Source organism: Engystomops pustulosus, chromosome 3 (assembly GCF_040894005.1).
Source record: "Engystomops pustulosus chromosome 3, aEngPut4.maternal, whole genome shotgun sequence".
NCBI lineage: Eukaryota > Metazoa > Chordata > Amphibia > Anura > Leptodactylidae > Engystomops > Engystomops pustulosus.
In genome coordinates, this window is record NC_092413.1 from 127,225,854 (window position 1) to 127,247,971 (window position 22,118).

Below are 22,118 nucleotides of genomic sequence, written 5' to 3' on the forward strand. Positions count from 1 at the left end.
TTTTCTAGATGTGAGACTTTAAATTGATAGCATCATTTTATTATTAACTCTTTATAGAATTGTTATTTAATTAGCAGACAAATAACTAAATAAATGTGAAACAATATTTTGCATAATTTCAGCCACCCATTAAAAATGTTTTGAATATACTGTAACATTTTATAAAACTTTACCAAAATACGTTGTAAATATTTACAGTATCAAGCCATTAACCATTTTCCAGATCCTGAGACAGATGCAGAGGGTGCATGTACTTTTTGCAAAGTATCTCTGCAGCTCCTTATGCAGCTGACAGACTGGAGGGGATTCACTTCAAACAGCTATTTCTCTGTAAATGTGGCACCTAGAAACACAAGTATTGTATCCAATGATAGGTGTAACAAGAGGTTATCACCTGTTAAAGTAAGTAAAAAATTAAGATCTGTATTTAAAAATCACATTTTCTACTACAACTTAACAGTAGATGTCCCTGGTTCTGTTTCACATAGAAACACAATTCACCCCTTTAAAGGGATTTTTTGAGAGATAAAAAAAAAAAACGGATGTGGCTGGGGGCACCGCATAAGAAAATAAGCATGTACTTACCTCCCGTGTCCTGCGCCGCAATTTCTCCGTGCCATGTCCCTGTTTCTAGGTGCCACAGTTCAGGAGATATGGTAGTTTTAAGTGGGACACTGTTATGGCGAGTAAATACGTGGTATCTTTCAGGTAGATTCAGGATATCAGTAGCTACTTACTGTGAATTTCTGTATAACCTGGATACTGAAGAAGATTAATTCATTTTACAACAGTGGTAATTTTCAGACACTTTTGTCTGAAAATTACTAGTAACTAGTAAAAGTAACTAGTGACTAGTAAAACAAACAGGACATGGCCTACATAACTGGTTTTCTGACTCCAGGTACCTCACCATGGAAAGTGATTGGCTGCCAAATCTGACTTCAGAGAAAGTAATCCAAACTGATGTAAGATAAAATGATGCATTATGAGTATAACATTTGAAACCATAAGTAGATTAATTACAATATAATTATGCTGTGCTTAAAGTTTTTCAATAAAGTAAAAAAATACAACTGAAAAAGTAAAGTAAAATTTTGATACGGCATATTAAATTTGTGAAATTTAAGGAAAAACTTTGACCACTGAGAGCAACTTTAAACATACAATAATTTGATGAATCATTATTGATGATAATTAGATCTTGAACTGTAAAAGCCATGAACTAAGATATGTTGATATCACTTTTGCCAAGGTCTAAACCTAAGGATTGAGAGTAAACCAATAAGCAGAATTCTTCCCTTCTATCAGTAGATTTTTGAAAACTGCTTCTGTTCATGGGCTGCTGTTTTGTGAATGTCAAAATCATAAGTGCTCCTAAAGAGAGGGCTGGAGGACAAAGAGCCATTCACCGGGAGCACATGGGAAGGAAATGCTTGCAAGGCCAAACGTTAGTATAGTGTTTCCTTCAGAGGTGCCTGAATCTTTTTAAGAAAGACAGTTTTATACTGTTATGAGAGTGTTATATTTGTCATTTAGGGGCACAACACATTAGCAGCTTTGAACTCACGGATACTTCAAATATTTAAGTTCCAGAAGCTGATAACTGAAAGGATGAATTCAATGTTTACCTCTAAAATATTCTTCATCATGTGTCAGCTATCTACAGCACATAAAGAGTAGACTTGTTAAAATAGGACACTCTTCAAATTGAAAAGCAATCAATCTGTCTGTGGGATTGAATGAACAAGTGAAACAAGATACACATTCAGGTGCAGATTCATTGAGCAAAATGACTTTCACTTCATTTTCTCTTGACGTGTTCATAATTACTGCATGCTTAGCCTATACGGTTACAGTGGCTAGGGAATATTTTTACTACAAATGTTTGGCCTGGCCTCTGCTATGCCGTACAGGACATGCGTTGGAGGAATAAATTAAATATTTAACATATGTAAAATATTTAATTCCCAATCTGAGTATCATATAAAATGATATTCTTTATTGGTCTAATCATAAAACATATCCACCTTTGTCCGTTTTTGTCAGACTCCTGTGCAGGTCAACTTCCTAATAAGTATTCCGGCATTTGAAGCTACTGTTTTGAAGCTACTGTTACAAAGTTTCAAATCTAGTTTATAAATTTACAGATTAGGGGGGCATAAGGGCTTCTATGCCATTAAACTGGTGTAGTCGCCCTGAAATAATCGCAGTTGCTAGCGAAGCATCAGCAATTAAGATTATTTCCCCCATCACTCCACCTCCATGCCAAGGGGGGTGCGCCCAACAGGGGAGTGCGCCATCGCGAGTTGTTCCTGCCCCACGCCTTTGCACTCGCTGCAGTTTGCAAACTTTCATTAGTGAAAGTTTGCATTCTGTGAATATTTATATGCCAGGTAGCGCATACTAGTCACTGGATAATCACACTATCATGAGGGTAAGTGTCTAGCACTTTCAGGCACATATTTATGTCTATTGAAAGCTTGTATTCTCTGCAGCACCAGGTTGTGACCTTAAAACTATATTTAAACTCCTATAAAATGGTGTGGGTGGGGTTTGGAACCTCTAATGCTCCCTTTAATTGACACATGTATTATTGCCTGCCACTGTCTCTAGGGTAGACTTAAAGGGGTATTCCCATTTCAGCATGTAATGGATATGGTTTGAATAATGAAAAGTTATAAAAATTTCCAATATACTTTCTGTATCAATTCCTCACAGTTTTCTAGATCATTGCTTGCTGTACTTCTTTAGAAAGCTTTGTTGTTCATTTCCAGTGGACAGAAATCTGACCATGGTCACACAGGTGCGCAGCTTGTTATAGCACACAGCTCTGATTACACTCCATGATACCAGCGAGCTGTGCACGTGTGTGACCATGGTCAGATTTCTGTCCACTGTAAGTAAACAAAGAAGCTTCCTATGAAATAACAGCAAGCAGAGATCTAGAAAACTGTGATGAATTGATACAGAAAGTATATTGGGACATTTAATAATTTTTTATCATACAAAAAATAGCATTAATTTGTTGAAGTAAGAATACTGCTTTAATTTTTTTGTATTAATATGCATTAATCTTTTAAACACCCTCTAGTAGTGAGTTGAGACAGCTATAATTTTACATATGTCTCTTTTATATCAATTTACCAAGACATTTCATATGCTGGATAAAGTACATACCATGGCACATCTCTTGGCTGGCAAGGCATCAGAAACTAAAATTCACAGATATATATTTCACAGTATAGGTTTACTAGGTTTATTCTAAATTACACAAACTTTAGTCCTGATGTGATCTTTTTTGGAAGTTTTTATCACCAGAAAACTGACATGTAGGGTTTAATAAATTTCTGGGCAATACTGGAACACAGTCATTTGATGTTTGCTTTGTGGCAAAAAAAAAAACTAAAATGAACACTTTAAAGAAATTTTGAGGTATGGTAAATAAAAATTTTAGGGAGAGATATCAGCTATTTTAATATTTTTTCATTTTACCATATTCTGGCGCTAGTAACTTTTTCAGCTCATCCAGAGCTGTGGATGGTGTCATGTTTTGCAACTTTTGATGATGTTTTCAATGCTACTGTTTTAGGTACAGTAAGGCCTTTTTATCAGTTTTAATTAATTTTTTTTATATTTTGCAAAATGGCAAAAAAGTGGTATTTTCTGTTACAAAGATTTAAATGGTAGCTTTGCCGGCGGTATTTACATGGTTAACACCAGCAAACAGTGCCAGCAAATCTCCACCTGCTCCAGACACGGGTTAATTATATACATTTTTACTTGTGCTTGAAAGTAATACAAATATTCTATAGATATTCTATAAAACATACACATGGGTTTTAGCTGTGCCGTTTTCTGTACATGGTCTTCCTTGATGTCAGGTCACACTGTATATGCTTTTGCCGTTATTTAAGCTACTTGCCTCTACAAGAGAAACAATTTTGTTCAATGTCACTGAAAACACTTAAAGAGGTTGTGTTCATAGTTTCCTTTCTTTCAGATGCATACAACACCAATAATTCATTGGTTTACCTGAATATTTCCTAGTAATTTCCAGTGAGTTGCATCTGTTATTCTCCATATGGACGTGTGAATATAGCCTAATATATTTTTCGAAAAAAAGGATTGGGACTTAACAGAAGTAAAAAAGAAAATCATTTCATTTGCTCCTTTAGAGAGCTAAAGAATGGAAAGATTCAGTTTCTCTTTTAACACTTCACTAAAACATAGTAGGTTAAAGTAGATTTAGTGAAGTGATGTGAATGTGAAACTTTCTGTAGATATTCAGGCACCATACACATCGAACCCCTTCCACATAAATGAGAATCACTGTTAAGATGAAAACACAGAACCTTTTGGATGATAACCACACAGTGGCATACATTTTTAATTGTACCTACCGTATATTTTAATTATAACTGTAAGTTCAGATTTTTTTTTACCACTGTGATTTTCAGAGTTTTTTTTTTTTACCACTGTGCCAGTGTTTGGATCCCAGTCACAGAACAAATAAGGTAAAAAATGTTGGGTTACTAAATTTACTAAAAACAGTGCAAACTGTGCCCATTCTTTATGAATCTGGTGCTCTATGCACTGCTCCTACAGAGGGTACCACTTTTTTTTGGTCCACCTTTAACAGTACAACACAATTCTGTTGGACTTTGCAGGTTAAATCTGCACTCAGTCCAACTGAGCACACAGAAATTTGTGTTGCATTAAGAATAGTAATTCACAAAAAAATGGGGGGTTATCTTTACCTTGATTGACTTATATCTTTTCTATGAAATATATGAATAAAAGTTACATTTTATCTACTTGGATATGGTAATATGGGCTCAAGGATAGCCTCCTTTTGATGAAGCATTAAGAATAGTGCTCACCCTTCTTAAATGCCTGTGCTGGAAATGTGTTCACATAGGGTCTGGTTTTGTGATATCCATTTGTGATAAAATTTGTGCAGATTTTGAAAAGTTGCACCCGGGTCCCCTCATGTACTACACTTAGTTACTGGCATCCCAGCAAATAGAAACCTTTACATTTAATGGAAAATTATGCATAATATCTATATACTGGGTTTATTTGGAGTGCCTGTACCAACTTTGTATTTAACTGTATTACTGCACAATTTCCAATAAATCTATAAATTGTATGTGTAATATGTTATGCTGTCTGTCTTGAGAAATCACAAGGGTTTCATTTGTATCTTTATTGTACCTGAATTCCATTTTGCACAACTTGGCAAAATGATAAAATACAACAAGTCAGCGAGGCAATATAAAACTAAAGAGAACACTAATTGGAATACTTCATAGAACACCGGCCATCCAAAAAAGTACATACGGTTTAGTACTTGGCTAAAGATTTTCTAAATTTAAAACTTTCATAAAAATTTTGACAGTAAAGCCAAGGGTTTTGGCTCTATTCATGAGCATACATATAATAAGTAACACACTCAAAAGGAATGGAATTAAAATGAAGGTTTTAAAGTAAACTTTAATGATCAATTGAATATTTCCAAAATAAAAAAGTGACTAATGTTTAATTAAGATTAGGTATAATTTGAAATTCTAATTCTACACAAAGTTATCTTTTCAAACAATAATTCCTGTGTAGACTTTAACAGCTTTAGCAGAGGGATGTTTATTCAGACATTATATAAACAGAAGCCAACACCTAGTTATTGACTACTTGTGTAACTAAGCTTGCCAATATGTTGAATAATAGTAGCAGTCTGGGAATTCTGTATATTAGTCTATGCAACTTTGACCGTAGAGACCTTTCATACCTAGATAAATAACCTCAAAGTCACATATCACAGAGCAAAGTTTTGTTGAGTAGCAAGGAATCCTGTAGGAAATTATACAACTCTCAGAGTAGGAACAGAAGAGAACACATGGAAAAGAAATGTTGATTTTACTCTATAATTTCATACATTTTTCTAAAATACTTTAGAGATAGCTGACACAGGCCTCATTATGGCCTCACCACATTACAATATGAACTTTAACCCTATTTTAGGAGCAACTCTATTTAAATATTAAAAATGAAGTAATAGATACATGTTTCTGTTCCTCTACCAGCAAGTGTTCCTGCCTTAAGGGGCCCCTTACTTTATTTTTAGCTGAAGAATTTCCAGTATTGATGTAGAAAAGTGGTAATAATTAGATGATTTAACAAGAATTATAGAAAATTATAATTTTCTCTAAGTTATTATATTCTTGATTTTAATTTTGCTCTTAAGGTAAAGTTACAAATTGTTGTCTGGATGTCTTAGGGCTCACGCAATACAACTTGTGGTAAGTTGACCAAAAAGTCAGGTTGCATTTTTTATTCTTATTTGTCATCGTGTATCCATTGTGTGTCTGAACTTGTGCATTGGTTTGGATAACCTTTAATACAGAGAGGTGCAAAAAATCTTTGCAATAGTAACAATATATAAAGCACACTACAAATATTGTTAAAAACAATACTTTGAGCCCAGTGTTTTCCTTTGCGGTAAGAGGTAATTTATAAGTGACATACTTACCCTTGGTTTCCTGAAACAAACAGGACATTGTACCATGGAATTGTAATGGCTTCTATGCTTTTACACATCTATATCACCTGAGACTGGAGATACAGTGTATCAATATTGTCGCATATATACACCATTATGTTGCAAAATATATCCAAAATAGTCCAGAACAATACCCAGGGTCGGACTGGCCCACTGGAGGACCGGTGGATCCTATGGTGGGCCCGCGTCACCTCCATCCCAATCTGAGGGCCCTGCCAGCAAGATTGCACTGGCCCACAGTGGGCCCCCAATATTTTCGCTATGGCAGGGGCCTAGATCCAAGGTCTCTGCCAGTGAGTGACAGCTCCGGTGCTCGATGTGGCTGTAAGCGGCCACTCGAGTATCATCTCGCACTGCTACCCCTGATGCCCAACAGCGTGAGTGCATCATCACTCTGCCCCACATCAGGGGTCGCAGTGCGACGCGTTCTGGGAAAAAAGGCACAAGGCAATGGCATTACATTGTGAGTTCCACTGTTGCAGGGAGAAGAGAAGTGGAGGATGCGGGAGTGCTGCTATAGGTAAGTGAATTTTATTATTTTCATCTCATAGTCTAATTATATCATAGGGTGCCACAGTAGTAAGGGGCTACATATAATAAGGGACTCCATTGCAGGAATAAATATTAAATAGGCAACTAGAAGACTAAATATAATAATGGGACCGGTTGCAGTAATATATAATTAATGGCCACTAAAGGATATATACAGTATAATAAGGGTGGTATTGCTCATATATACAGGATAGGAGTAGTAGTACTGTCCTGTGTCAATATATACGGGATAGGAGTATTAGTACTGTGCTGTATCAATATATACAGTATAGGAGTAGTAGTACTCAAATGTGCTCACATATACAGGATAGGTGTAGTAGTACTGTACTGTGCCTATAAATACAGGATAGGAGTAGCAGTGCTCTGCTGTGCCCACATATACAGGATAGGAGTAGCAGTACTGTGCTGTGCCTATATATACAGGATAGGAGTAGCAGTACTGTGATGTGCCCATGTATACAGGATAGGAGTAGTAGTACTATTCTGTGTCCATATATACAGGATAAGAATAGTAGTACTGTTCTGTGCCTATATACACAGGATAGGAGCAGTAGTACTGTGCTGTGTTCATATCTACAGGATAGGAGAAGTAGTACTGTGCTCTGCCCATATATACAGGATAGGAGTAGAAGTACTGTACCCATATATACCAAATAGGAGTATTTATTAGGACTTTTATATAAAATATTTGATAAGCCCGTGAGCCCTCTCCATGCACCAGGACCTGACCCCTGCTGAGAAGGGCTATCTAATCAGGTTTACAGGGTTGTCAGAGGAGTGTTCATCTTCCATGGTGGCTGAGATTCCCTTATGGGATACCCAATATTCTTAGAACAAGGGAAAAATGTAAATGTCAATTTTAAGAAAGGAAAAGTTATCCATTTGGTGTGTGTCATGGGATTAACCCAATATTTGAACCTTTAGGGACATGAGGTCTGGGACCTAAAAGATGTGCGTGTTGACAATGTGCTGCTGACCTCCCAAATGCACAGGATGTGCAGGGTTCCTAGTATGGAATTCTACAGGTTCTTAAATTTCTTTCCCAGTATAGGCAATACATGGTGTGCCAGTTCAGGAACAAATACCAAAATATCATGGTGCAAAACACAAGTAGGACAAGCAGCCTTGGTGCCTACTACTCATGAGCTGTGGTCAGACATTGACGTCTCTAGCATCATATCACTTTCATTCATCTCAATCTCAAGAGCTTCTTCCACTGGTGATCTGGCATCAGATGATTTTGGTAGCAGGTGAGAAGTCTCCAAGGCCATGATTCCACTTTCGTCAAGGGATTGGCGCTCAAGATCAAATTCCCTCTCTTCCCAAGGAGGTGACATTATGTTCTTCAAGGTTTTCATTGTATGGACATCAAAGTCATAGCACCTTAACTTGTCTTTAATTTCTGTTCCAATGTATGCTTCTGAATCACCAATGTACATCTCAATGCAGTGTCCAAGCATAGTAACAGAAAATGTATCATCTCTTCTTAGACCAAGTGCCGTGTGAAAGTAATCTATTGCACTCTCAAAGTTTCCCATTAAACTATGTATGTATCCAATGGCAGAGTAAGTGGATGCATTCTGAGGTATGAGAACCAGGGCTTGGCGATGATATTCCAAAGCATCTTCATACTTTTTCAATTTTCGTCGCACATGGCCCAAGTTATTAAGCAAAGGTTCCCATTTATCAACTGTGACCTCATTGCCAATTGCTCTGATTTTTTCCAGTGCTTCCAGAAACCATTTCTCAGCAGTTTTCCAGTCTCCATTCTGAAATGCAACCACTCCAACTTCATGCATGACAAAAGGATCCTCTGGTGCGATGCTTAATGCTTGGCTGAAAAATCGTTCTGCTAATTTTGAATTATTAGTAAGTCCATACTCCAGTCCAATATATAACATTGGCAAATGACACCCTTTCATCAGTTGAGCAGCTGTGAAATATGCAGCCATTGCTTGGTCATGTTCACAGCAAATGAGTGACCATAAGCAATCCATGCAGGACCATAGCTTCTCTCTAAAGTGGTTGCTTTGCTTAGGTAACGTCTGGCATGCTCATTTTTATGTCCAACCATGAGGTAATAGCACCCTACAGCAAACCATGAAACTGGATTATTGGGATACAAATCAACCAGTTTATGGGAAAGATAGAAAAGTTCATTTGCTTTGTTCAGCTCTACTAGAGTCCCTATATGTACAGGTAAACAATTTGCATGAAAGGGATCTTTATCCATTACTGCTGATGTCAGTTTATAGCACATTTTAAAGTCACAATTGTAGTAATGTCTTTCTGCTAAAGAAACAACAACATCCAGATTATCTTGCAGACCATCTATTGATTCTGGGATCAGAGTTTCACTTGGCTTGTTGTATTTTTTCAGTTTGTTTTCAAAGAGGAAGCGAAGGAGTTCTTGGTCTTCTGGACAATTCTTACTAAGAGGTAGAGAATCGAGAAGTTCTTTCTCTTCTTGAGCTGTCAGCATATGATGTGCTGTTAGCTGGTCAAATGCTTCAAAGCAGTAAACATCAAACTTCAAGGCTTCTTTGTAGCTATAGGTAGCCAGGGTTCGGTTATCCAAAGCATCATAAATTTTTCCACGTAGAAGGCAAATTGAACTTTTGATCGAGGACTGAGAAATCTGCCATTCTCCAGATCCATCTTTTAATAATTTTTCATCCTTTGCACTCTTCTCAAACAGCTTTTTACTAATTGGTTCTTCCATATCCAGAATGTCTAAAGCTTGTGAAGCTCTATGATACTGAGCAGTCAGGCACAATTGACGTCTCACAGAAGCGGGTCACGCACAGCAGGGCTGGGGGCGCGCCTGGCTCTCTCCGTGCACATTAGTAACGCCGCAGCCATGAATTTAGACCGTCTGAGGAAGAGAGTAAGGCAGTATATAGAGCAGCAACAGTACCAGAGTGCCTTGTTCTGGGCAGATAAGGTTGCCTCATTATCGCATGAGGAACCACAAGATGTTTATTGGCTTGCCCAATGTTTGTACCTGACTGCTCAGTATCATAGAGCTTCACATGCCCTGAGGTCCAGAAAACTTGATAAGGCATATGAAGCATGTTGTTACCTTGCAGCTTGGTGTCATTATGCTGCAAAGGAGTACCAGCAAGCTTTAGACATTCTGGATATGGAAGAACCAATTAGTAAAAAGCTGTTTGAGAAGAGTGCAAAGGATGAAAAATTATTAAAAGATGGATCTGGAGAATGGCAGATTTCTCAGTCCTTGATCAAAAGTTCAATTTGCCTTCTACGTGGAAAAATTTATGATGCTTTGGATAACCGAACCCTGGCTACCTATAGCTACAAAGAAGCCTTGAAGTTTGATGTTTACTGCTTTGAAGCATTTGACCAGCTAACAGCACATCATATGCTGACAGCTCAAGAAGAGAAAGAACTTCTCGATTCTCTACCTCTTAGTAAGAATTGTCCAGAAGACCAAGAACTCCTTCGCTTCCTCTTTGAAAACAAACTGAAAAAATACAACAAGCCAAGTGAAACTCTGATCCCAGAATCAATAGATGGTCTGCAAGATAATCTGGATGTTGTTGTTTCTTTAGCAGAAAGACATTACTACAATTGTGACTTTAAAATGTGCTATAAACTGACATCAGCAGTAATGGATAAAGATCCCTTTCATGCAAATTGTTTACCTGTACATATAGGGACTCTAGTAGAGCTGAACAAAGCAAATGAACTTTTCTATCTTTCCCATAAACTGGTTGATTTGTATCCCAATAATCCAGTTTCATGGTTTGCTGTAGGGTGCTATTACCTCATGGTTGGACATAAAAATGAGCATGCCAGACGTTACCTAAGCAAAGCAACCACTTTAGAGAGAAGCTATGGTCCTGCATGGATTGCTTATGGTCACTCATTTGCTGTGAACATGACCAAGCAATGGCTGCATATTTCACAGCTGCTCAACTGATGAAAGGTTGTCATTTGCCAATGTTATATATTGGACTGGAGTATGGACTTACTAATAATTCAAAATTAGCAGAACGATTTTTCAGCCAAGCATTAAGCATCGCACCAGAGGATCCTTTTGTCATGCATGAAGTTGGAGTGGTTGCATTTCAGAATGGAGACTGGAAAACTGCTGAGAAATGGTTTCTGGAAGCACTGGAAAAAATCAGAGCAATTGGCAATGAGGTCACAGTTGATAAATGGGAACCTTTGCTTAATAACTTGGGCCATGTGCGACGAAAATTGAAAAAGTATGAAGATGCTTTGGAATATCATCGCCAAGCCCTGGTTCTCATACCTCAGAATGCATCCACTTACTCTGCCATTGGATACATACATAGTTTAATGGGAAACTTTGAGAGTGCAATAGATTACTTTCACACGGCACTTGGTCTAAGAAGAGATGATACATTTTCTGTTACTATGCTTGGACACTGCATTGAGATGTACATTGGTGATTCAGAAGCATACATTGGAACAGAAATTAAAGACAAGTTAAGGTGCTATGACTTTGATGTCCATACAATGAAAACCTTGAAGAACATAATGTCACCTCCTTGGGAAGAGAGGGAATTTGATCTTGAGCGCCAATCCCTTGACGAAAGTGGAATCATGGCCTTGGAGACTTCTCACCTGCTACCAAAATCATCTGATGCCAGATCACCAGTGGAAGAAGCTCTTGAGATTGAGATGAATGAAAGTGATATGATGCTAGAGACGTCAATGTCTGACCACAGCTCATGAGTAGTAGGCACCAAGGCTGCTTGTCCTACTTGTGTTTTGCACCATGATATTTTTGTAAAGGTTCTTAAATTTGTAGCACGCCTTGCAGACAAATTCCACGGACAATCTGCAACCTTCTCTGATTCCTCACTAGTTGGAATTCTTAAGACATGGATTTCATCTTTGTTCTGTATATTCATCTGTTAAATGACAAAAATAGGCTGCTATATGTGAAGGGGAATGGATAAGACTGAGGTAGAAATACACCATGCAAGAAGTATGCTTAAAATGCATCATATAATGGTCAGAAATAGTCTTACGCCTCATAAACCCAAACTGTCTACAATGAACCTGACATTTTGGAGATGCCTAATCTAAGACAAATTTTGACATATGACAATGGAATAGTATTATATGTAGAGTTTACTCATTATAGAAAAATAAATATTAATTTCTGATAACTGACAAAGAATTAGGTCATCTATAGTCAATATTCATAAATAAATAATAATTCATCTTTTTGTGTTTACAAGCTTATTCAAAACTTCTCTCCAACTTTTGACATAAATTTCTATATGTTCATTCATGTCACTTTTTTTTTTTAGTCTAAAGGAAGAAAAGGAATCATTTACAATTTTAAAATGTGTACATTTGACATTTCCATAGAAATTCAAACAGCTTTCAACACACATGCTAAATGTAAGGATCCATAAAAAATATTTCAAGTCAATGCTTTTCACATGAGTCATCACAGTGGAAAGTGAAGTAGTAGACTTCTTCTTTGGAAAAATCACAAATATCCAGGCAACAGTGAGACATGGCTGGACAATAGCTATGACTGGGCTGTTAATATAAATAGTTATAGTCTTTCTAGAAATGATTGTAAAAATAAAAAGGGGGAGGGGTTTGCTTATATGTGAAAACAGACTTCATGCCCACTGTGCAAGATGAAATCGGTGAATAAAAATTAGAATGGAGAGTCTTTATGGGTGGAAATAAGGGGTGGGATAATAAAATATTGTCAATAGTTTTATTTTATAAGACTCCAACTATAATGGAGGCTGCAGAAGAACTGCTGAGAAGTCAAATAGATGCAGACTTAAAACATGATGAAATACTCATCAGCTGGGACTTTAACTACTCATTTAGACTGGGGTTCAGAAACATGTAGGTTCTACAAAAGCAGAAGGTTTTTGGCAATAAAAAATGACAATTACCACTCTGGACCTGAGAGGGTATCAAAATTACAGGTTGAGGGTTACATAAGTAACACTGCCCACAACGTCATTAACTTCATTGTGACTTTGAGATGAGGAGCAACAGGAACTATGAACTTTAGAAGTAAACATTTTCCACAGCTAAGAGAGCATAACTAGGACAATGTTCTCAAAAATAAAAGCTCCGAAAATAAATGGGATGTTTTTAAAAATATTCTAAAAAGTTCTTGCGAAAGACATACTGTATATCACATGGGAATAGGCACAATAGAAACAGGAAAAAAAACAATGTGGTCAACTCTTACTGTTAGGGGGGCAATGCACAAGAAAGATGAGGTGTTTAAGTTGCTAAAAAGTGAAGACAACTATGAGGCATTACAGGATTATAAAGAGAAAAATAAATGCTGTAAAAAACTGACAAAGGCAGCAAAAATAGAAACTGAAAGAAAAATTGCCACGGAAAGTAAAAATAATCCCAAATTATTCCCTCTGACGCATAACCTGGAGGTCATGGTGGAGGGGGATGAGGAAAGGGCCTATTGAATGTCGCCTTCTCAGCTGTCTCTACCCAGGAAAGTCCCATTGGAAATGACATGGTGCCATATTCATGTACTGTGATAAACAGACCATTATTTATAATATTTGAAGATTCATTAGGGAAGGTTCTTTTCCACAAGACTGGTGCATAAAAATGTGGTGCCAATATTTAAAAAAGGGTCAAAAATTATCCTGGAAAAAGGAGTCGAACATGGGTTGTGGGGAAAATATTTGAGGGGTTTGTTAGAGATGCTATCCTGGAGTATCTCACTGTGCATTACCTTATAACCCAGAATCATCATGGGTTTGTGAGGGACTGGTCCTGTCAGCCTAATTTGATCAGCTTCTGTGAAGAGATAAGTTCTAGACTGGATCTGGGGGATGCTGTGGATGTTTTTCTGGACTTTTCCAAGGCATTTGGCACAGTGCCGCATAAAACATTGGCACATAAGACTCCTGGTACTGGGGGAAAATCTGTGTACATGGGTAAGCAAATGGATCATCATTAATGGCACATTGCCATATTGGGTTAAATTTTCCAGTGGGGTGCCACAGGGGTCAGTATTGGAGCCATTTCTTTTTAATATTTTTATTGATGACCTCATAAAAGGTTTACAATGTAGTGTTTATATATTTGCAGATAATATTCAGCCCTTAAAGTAATTAATGCAGAGAGGGATAGTATAACATTGTAGATGGGTTTTTGGAAACTGGAGGCTGGGCTGACAAATGACAGATGAGGTTTAATGTAGATAAATATTATGCACTTGTATTAAAAATACAAGAAATGAAAAGCATATCCAAAAATAGACAACTATATTGAAAAAAATGAGAGATATAAATAGCAATGTCAGACTAGTATAAAATCAAATTTTATTAAAAGATGACCCCCAGGTCTGTCCATTCTAGGAATACCTCATTGATTAGGTTTGTTTTCAGATGCCTGCATTGCTTTTCCCCTGATTATACCTATTATAATATATAGTGGCGGCACCGGGCCTGGCCCTCACTTATCTCTCCACGCTCCTGCTTCCTCCTTGTTTAGTCGGCGCGCTTGTCGGCTCTCGAAGATTTAATGGGCCAGGACACCACTGATTGACGCTGGCCACTTGTGGGTTTTCCATATAAGCCAGCTGCTCCCATCATCCCCCCACCGGATATTTGAGCTTCATGCCATTGAGAAAGCTTCCAGAAAGTATTCCCTGCTTTCCTGTTCTGACCTGTTGTGACCCTAGACCTGACCCTGACTCTGCTCCCTGCATTGAACATCTGCCTGCTTCTGACCATGAGGATGCAGTTCCTGTACCTCGACTTTGGCTGCCACCGTGCGCTAGTCGCACCTATGGAATGACCTGGTGGCACCTCACCGCAGCAAGACCATCCATCCTACTTTGTGGCGGGCTTTGGTGAAGACCAGGTGCCACTTAGATTCCGGTCGGTCCCAGGTGTCGGCTAGTGTCATCGTCTGCGGTTGTCCAGGGGGTTCACTGACTCCTAGCCCTGACAACACCCTACATATTTGCTGCCCAGTACCACTGTATTGAACCTGGTGTTTTACTTTTTATTGTCCACTGAGCTTCCATCTTGTTGTCAGCAGGATAAAATTAAGGGGAAATTTCCGGCAAGAAAGAGGGAAGGAATGAGCATGAGAAGAGCCAAAGTAAGTAAATGAACATAGCTCTGGTAAGATTTATTACAAGATCGCATTCACTTGCATTATTTTGCAAACATTTGGTGACCATTTAACACACATAGGGATAATTGAAAAACCTAAAGATTGGGTGCAGTATGAGGTTGCAGCAAATTGGCTAGTTTCTTCCACTGCATTTGTCTGCTATTTAATATGTGTACATATAACTTACCTTATATTCCGGCGTATAAGACGACCTGGTGTATAAGACGACCCCCCTACTTTCCTGTCTAAAATATAGAGTTAAAGATATATTCGCCGTATAAGACTACCCCTTTTCCAACGCATACAAAACACCGGTAAAAATTTTTTAAAAAACAGATTTGAATTTAACATGGTCCTTTTTTTAACGTAAATTCTTATGGCATGCAGGTATATAGCAGGAAAACTGTCGCTCATAAACATAAGGCATACAACAACAACATTACCATTACAGCACAGCCCCCAGTAGTATACAGCACTGCCCCCAGTAGTATACAGCACAGCCCCCAGTAGTATACAGCACAGCCCCCAGTAGTATACAGCACTGCCCCCAGTAGTATACAGCACTGCCCCCAGTAGTATACAGCACTGCCCCCAGTAGTATACAGCACAGCCCCCAGTAGTATACAGCACAGCCCCCAGTAGTATACAGCACTGCCCCCAGTAGTATACAGCACAGCCCCAGTAGTATACAGCACAGCCCAGCCCAGCATTAAAAAAATAAATAAACTTATATACTCACCCTCCGGTGGCCCCGATGTGCTGCGCTGCTCCCCCGATGTCCGCGCGGCTCATCTTCAGTGTTCCGCGCCGTCTTCTTTCTTCTGCTGGGCACCGCCATTGATCTTCCCCGGCAGGCGCCTAGTATGACGCGCCGCTGCTGGGAAAAACATGGCGGCTCCCAGCAGAAGAAAGAAGATGGCGCGGAAGACTGAAGACGAGCCACGCGGACATCGGGGCCAATGGAGAGTGAGTATGCACCCCGATGTCTTTTTGAGGCTGCCGGCAGCCATCGCTGTGAAAACACCCGCGATCGGTGCTAGCAATATGCAGCAAAGACTTACCGGCTATGGAGAGGGCTCAGCCCGTGAGCCCTCTCCATGCACCGGGACCCGACCGCCGCCGTATAAGACGATTACCGGCATATAAGAGAAGACAGAAGATTTTTCTGTCTTCAAAAGTCGTCTTATACGCCGGAATATACGGTAATGAAAACATCATAGAATCGTGTTATTTTTAGAAAACCTTACTGACTTTTGGTACACATTGTCCAGATAGGACAGCTATGGGCACCATATTTTGGCTGAGTATAATATAATATGGTTTTACCAGGTGCTGCTAGAACTTGGATCCTTACTCTTGAAGGAAAAGTACACATCTGTCAACTGCATGTAGTACTTTTTCTGTAGTACACCATTATTTTTTAATGTGACATCGTTGCTGTCCATCACATGACAAATCAGACACTTTAAAGTTTTCTTCCCCTGATCATTACATCAGCCTAAAACATACTGTAGAATGTCAAGCTTTCAACTACTATTCTGAAATAATAGTTGAAATAAACTACAAAGCAGGCTAGACAGCCTAGACAGCAAATGTATGACAGCAGTTTGTAGTAGACATGTTTATGTAACTGTTCTATGCAGTAGAATTTTCTGGGGCACTGAAAAGACAAAGTTAATGGAACAAAACAGGATGAATTCCTTTCTAAACACTGACTTCTGTTGTCTCCTCACGTGTTGTTATGGAGACAAAATAGTGTCATTTTTCTTTTTTTTCTCTTCATCAAGAATATAGCTTGGGGTTCAAGCCGATTACATCATATGCTTTATCTATCAGCCGAGACAAATTAGCTCCTGGTGTTTTACAGTTAAAATATTCGACCAAGATAAGATTTATATGAGGAGTTTTGTTTATATTCATTAGTATTTTGTACTGAGACTTCAAGTTTTTCCTATTGTTTAGTTATACTTTATTTGAAACAATGGGGCACATTTACTTACCAGGTCCAGAGGAGATCCCGAAAGTGCACTGTGAAAATAAGATTGTGCGCCTGATATCATGCATGTGTTGCTTCCCGATCAGGTCTGCCGGAGTTCACCTTCTTCCTCCCGGTGTATGTAAGTCCATGTTTTGTGACACAATTTTTAAGTTAAATTCCACAGTTTGTCTGAATCCATCGGATCGTCCGACGGCTCTGCCCCAATCTTAATAAATAAGCCCCAATATGCGCTGGAACCTGTAATTAAAATCAGCAAATAAAAGTGTTTTTTTAATGATATTTTATGATAAAATGATTACCTTAGTAAACTTTACAGTATACATACATTAAGGCCCTTCACATACAGTACTACTATGATACATAGTCTTCAATGTAATGAAAATTACTGTATGAAATGAACAATATCACAAAATATTGCCAGCAGTTTAATTTTGTTTGCCTTTGATGGCTAGCCTCTTTTCTTTTATGCCATCTAAAAGAATAATGGATTTAGAAATAATGAAACCATTAAAGGAAACCTACCACTTGAAGTGGCAGGTTTCAGATGGAAATACCAAGCACCAGCTCAGGGTGAGCTGGTGCCGGAGCGTATTTTTGTTAGTGTTTTAAACCGCTGTATTGCGGTTTAAAACACTTTTTAAACTTTATAGCCGGCGCAGGGAGGTACGCTTGGCGCTTACCATGCGCGCGACCGTGTGGGCGGCTACATAGGAAGTGAAGGAGAGCCGCGCGCATGGTAAGCGCCGAGCGCGTACCTCACCTGCGCCGGCTATAAAGTTTAAAAAGTGCTTTAAACCGCAATACAGCGGTTTAAAACACTAACAAAAATAAGCTCCGGCACCAGCTCACCCTGAGCTGGTGCTCGGTATTTCCATCTGAAACCTGCCACTTCAAGTGGTAGGTTTCCTTTAAGATATGAAGAGAAGAACTGTGATTATTACTGAAGCCACCTCTACACAGAGTGGTCTGTCACATTATTAGGAGTGTTCCTTAGGTGTACAGAAAATTTTAATAATAGAAATGAATTTCCAGTAGGGAAATAGCAGTTGCAATGCTCGTACAACCATGCTATAGTCTACTTGGAAATGTATATTTTAACGGAACACATGGGGCTCTACTTACTTCTGAAGTTTCAATGATGTACTTCCACCTGTGCTCACTTTGCCATAGCTAAAACCTTAGCTAGACATGAGTATTCTGTATTTAGGAACTTAGAAGTATACGCGTATGTAAAGAAAATAGACATACCGTATATACTCGTGTATAAGCCGAGTTTTTCAGCACAAAAAATGTGCTGAAAAACTTCACTTCGGCTTATACACGAGTCAAGAAAAAAAATAAAAACAGTAATACTCACCATCCGGTGTCCCGATCTTCAGCGCGGTACCAGGCGGCGGCGGGTCCTCTTCTCTCTTCTGTAGCCGGCAGATCACATGGACGCACAATAAGATGCAGCGGTGTCGCGGCTGATGACGTCATCAGCCGCGACACCGCGGTATCCTTGTGCGCGCCCGCCGGGAGATCACATGGACGTGATCTGCCGGCTACAGAAGAGAAGAGGAGCCACCGTCGCCGCCTGGTACCGCGCCGAGGATCGGGAGCCTCGCGGTGAAGATCGGGACCCGCGCTGAAGATCGGGACATCGGATGGTGAGTATTACTGTTTTTATTTTTTTTATTCGCTTGGCAGGGGGCAGGCTGTATACTCTATGGGGGCAGGCTGTATACCCTTTGGGGGCAGGCTGTATACTCTATGGGGGCAGGCTGTATACTCTATGGGGGCAGGCTGTATACTCTATGGGGGCAGGCTGTATACTCTATGGGGGCAGGCTGTATACTCTATGGGGGCAGGCTGTATACTCTTTGGGGGCAGGCTGTATACTCTATGGGGGCAGGCTGTATACTCTATGGGGGCAGGCTGTATACTCTATGGGGGCAGGCTGTATACTCTATGGGGGCAGGCTGTATACTACATTGGGACTGGCTGTATACTACACGGAGACTGGCTATATACTACACCCTCGGCTTATACTCGAGTCAATAGGTTTTCCCAGTTTTTGGTGGTAAAATGAGGGGTCTCGGCTTATACTCGGGTCGGCTTATACTCGAGTATATACGGTAATATTAACTAGACCTGAAGCAATGGTCTGTGTCCCAATAATTTAGTACAAATAGCCTACCAATCAGGTCTGTACAGGACACCCGACTTATAGACGGACCCCACTGCCCACTGTGACCTCTGGTGAAGCTCTCTGGATGCTCTACTTCAGGCCCAGGCTGCAATGATCAGCTGTAAGGTGTCTGTAATGAAGCTTTATTGATAATCCTCGGTCCCATTACAGTAAAACAATTTGAAAATCCAATTGTCACTGAGACAAAACAAAATTTTGTGTGGAACTACAATTATAAAATATACAGTTCTGACTTACATACAAATTCAACTTAAGTACAAACCCAAGGAACCTATCTTGTACATAACCCGGGGGACTGCCTGTAAACTATTTTTCAAGTAAAGCAGACAAAAGAAAAGCAAAGGTAAATTTATACCGAAAGGTTTCGGAATCTAGTGGAAACATAAAAATGTACACTTAAAGAGGACTTGCTAGAGCGATATGGGACATTCAACCACCCAAAGGCCCTTATGGATCGGAGGTTTAGTATCCCAAATTGTCTTTCAGCAAACCCCTCTGTGGCACTATTAACCCCTCACCGACTTGTGACGTAATAGTACAGTGCATGTCGGGTACATGAAGAGGGTTCACTGTATGAGCCCTCTCCATAGCCGGTAAGTCTTTGCTGGATATTTCTGTTATCCCGCAAAGCTGCCGGTGATGTCGAGGAGCGGCGATTGGTGGCCATGACAGACTCAGGTTTTCCGTAGACCCAAGGCTGTCTTGTTTTAACCCATTCATTACAATGTGCGATTTGTACATTTTAATGAATGAGGTGGAAAATCCCCATATACTGCCATACTGTATATGTTATATGGTAGGATCAATCAGACAACTTAGGGCAGTGATGGGCAACCTTATGAGCTTGGTGTGTCAAAGTTCGCCAAAACACCGAGCATAACTCGGGTGGAGTGTCACCTTGACAAAAAAAAACATAATTTTGTGATATTTATAGTTTAAATAACAAATATGTATAATTATTTAACTTCTAGGGTACTTTAATCCTAGGTTGTGTGATTGATCCTACCATGTACTGCCATACTACATCTATTTATTACAATGTGCTGGACAATCTCTCAGCCTCCCGGCTACTGCACCTGGCCGTGTAGGAGCCGAGGATGAAACTTAACTCTCCGGCGGTCGCGTGTCACTGAAAATGGCTATGCGTGTCAGCACTGACACGCGTGTCATAGGTTGGCCATCACTGACCTAGGGTTAAAGTACCTCAAAAACTCAAAAATTCAAATCACCCCGATAAAATTGATATGAATATAAATAAACAGTAAAAATCATAAACGCATTAAGTTTCGCCATGTCCAAAAATGCCCGATCTATCAAAATATAATAGTTGTTTTTCACTGTGATTAACTGCGTAACAGAAAATAGCGTCCAAAGTCAGAAATGGCACTGTACAATAAAAAGGTTGTACAGTCCTAAACATGGTAGCATTGAAAACATCTGTCCCATCTCTGGTGCTCCCCATGCCTGCGCAGTAGTTCAATTAAGTCAGAACAGCACAGCTTGTCTTCATTGTGCAAGCGCTGGCTTTACTGTGCCACTGCGATGGCACAGGCAGCTCTGGGCCAAGGTGAGTATGAAAGTTTTTTTAATTGTAGGTACAGAGGTGCTACCTAAAATGGCGAATTCTGACACAATACCACCGGTCCATGAGGACCTGTGTATGGTTTAGTGTTCCAAATAGCCCTGACAGGTGTCCTATAAAGGACATCTTCCATGAAGATCAAGAATGATAAAGAAGGGACAGGCACTGTGACTGGTAATCCTTGTATATGTGTTATCCCATGGCCTTCTTCTTTCTAAGATCAACTTTTAAAATCATGGTAATTAATCAGGGGTGTTACCAGGGCCCCTTTGTGCTCTGGCTTCATACACTGTTATACTGCCCCCCCTTGCTCTCTCAGTACTCCCCCCCTTTGTAACACCCTGTAACAGCCTGCATAGCTACAGCATGGTGGGGTTCTGGTAACTTCCCAAGAGCCCTTCTGCCTTATAAGCATAATAAGCAAAAAAAAATTATTTTAGAAGGAGGATGTCATGGATAATAGATATAAGAAGATTACTACAGTCATGGGGCCTGGATCTATGAGCAAGTGTACCTGGTTTATTATGCTTGAGTTTGATGGTTAATTTCCTTTGACTGGTTGCCGCCACATAGCAATATAGCTTGTCCTAATTAGCAGACTGTTACCACAACTAGGAGACCAGGAGACCTGCTGAGTCTGTCCAGCAGGGAGATTGTTTCTTAACGGGCAGTTTAACCCCTTAACTGCCTCAACTGAGTGCGATTGAGGCAGTTAAGGAGAAAGACATAGGGTAAAGGGTTCCTTCTTTCACTACCCGGCTCTCCGCAGGAGGATTGCAAGGTGTCGGGGGTTGTCTGACAATGACCTCCATGTCTGCCATGTATCGTGGGCTATGAGGCCCAGTCCAAGACCAGGTCTCATAGGCAAAATGTCATTAAAAGACTGACAGGTAAAATACATTGCTGTACAGAAGTAATGCAATGTATTGTATAAGAGGTCAAGGTATCTCCAGTGTAATTCCCCTAGTGGGACAGTAAAAAATAAAACACAAAAAACAGCCATTTCTCTATATATACTTGTATATAAAATAAAAAAAAAATGACCCCAACCAAACACAAAATTGGTATTGTCGCATCCGTACAACATTGACCAAGAAGCTATTAC

At 39.5% G+C, this 22,118-nt stretch overlaps 1 long non-coding RNA gene and 2 pseudogenes across 1 annotated transcript; 1 reads left to right on the forward strand and 2 right to left on the reverse strand.

The window, feature by feature from the left end:
- Nucleotides 1-8,149: 8,149 nt before the first annotated feature.
- On the reverse strand, nt 8,150-9,845 carry LOC140121906 (cell division cycle protein 16 homolog pseudogene; annotated as a pseudogene).
- Nucleotides 9,846-9,885: 40 nt separating this feature from the next.
- LOC140121907 (cell division cycle protein 16 homolog pseudogene) lies at nt 9,886-11,876 on the forward strand (annotated as a pseudogene).
- Nucleotides 11,877-11,913: 37 nt separating this feature from the next.
- On the reverse strand, nt 11,914-21,644 carry LOC140120552 (uncharacterized). Its single transcript, XR_011853866.1, has 3 exons — nt 21,528-21,644; nt 17,242-17,477; nt 11,914-12,012 (listed from the first exon to the last, which is right to left on the reverse strand). It is a non-coding gene; the product is annotated as an uncharacterized lncRNA (long non-coding RNA).
- Nucleotides 21,645-22,118: the final 474 nt, after the last annotated feature.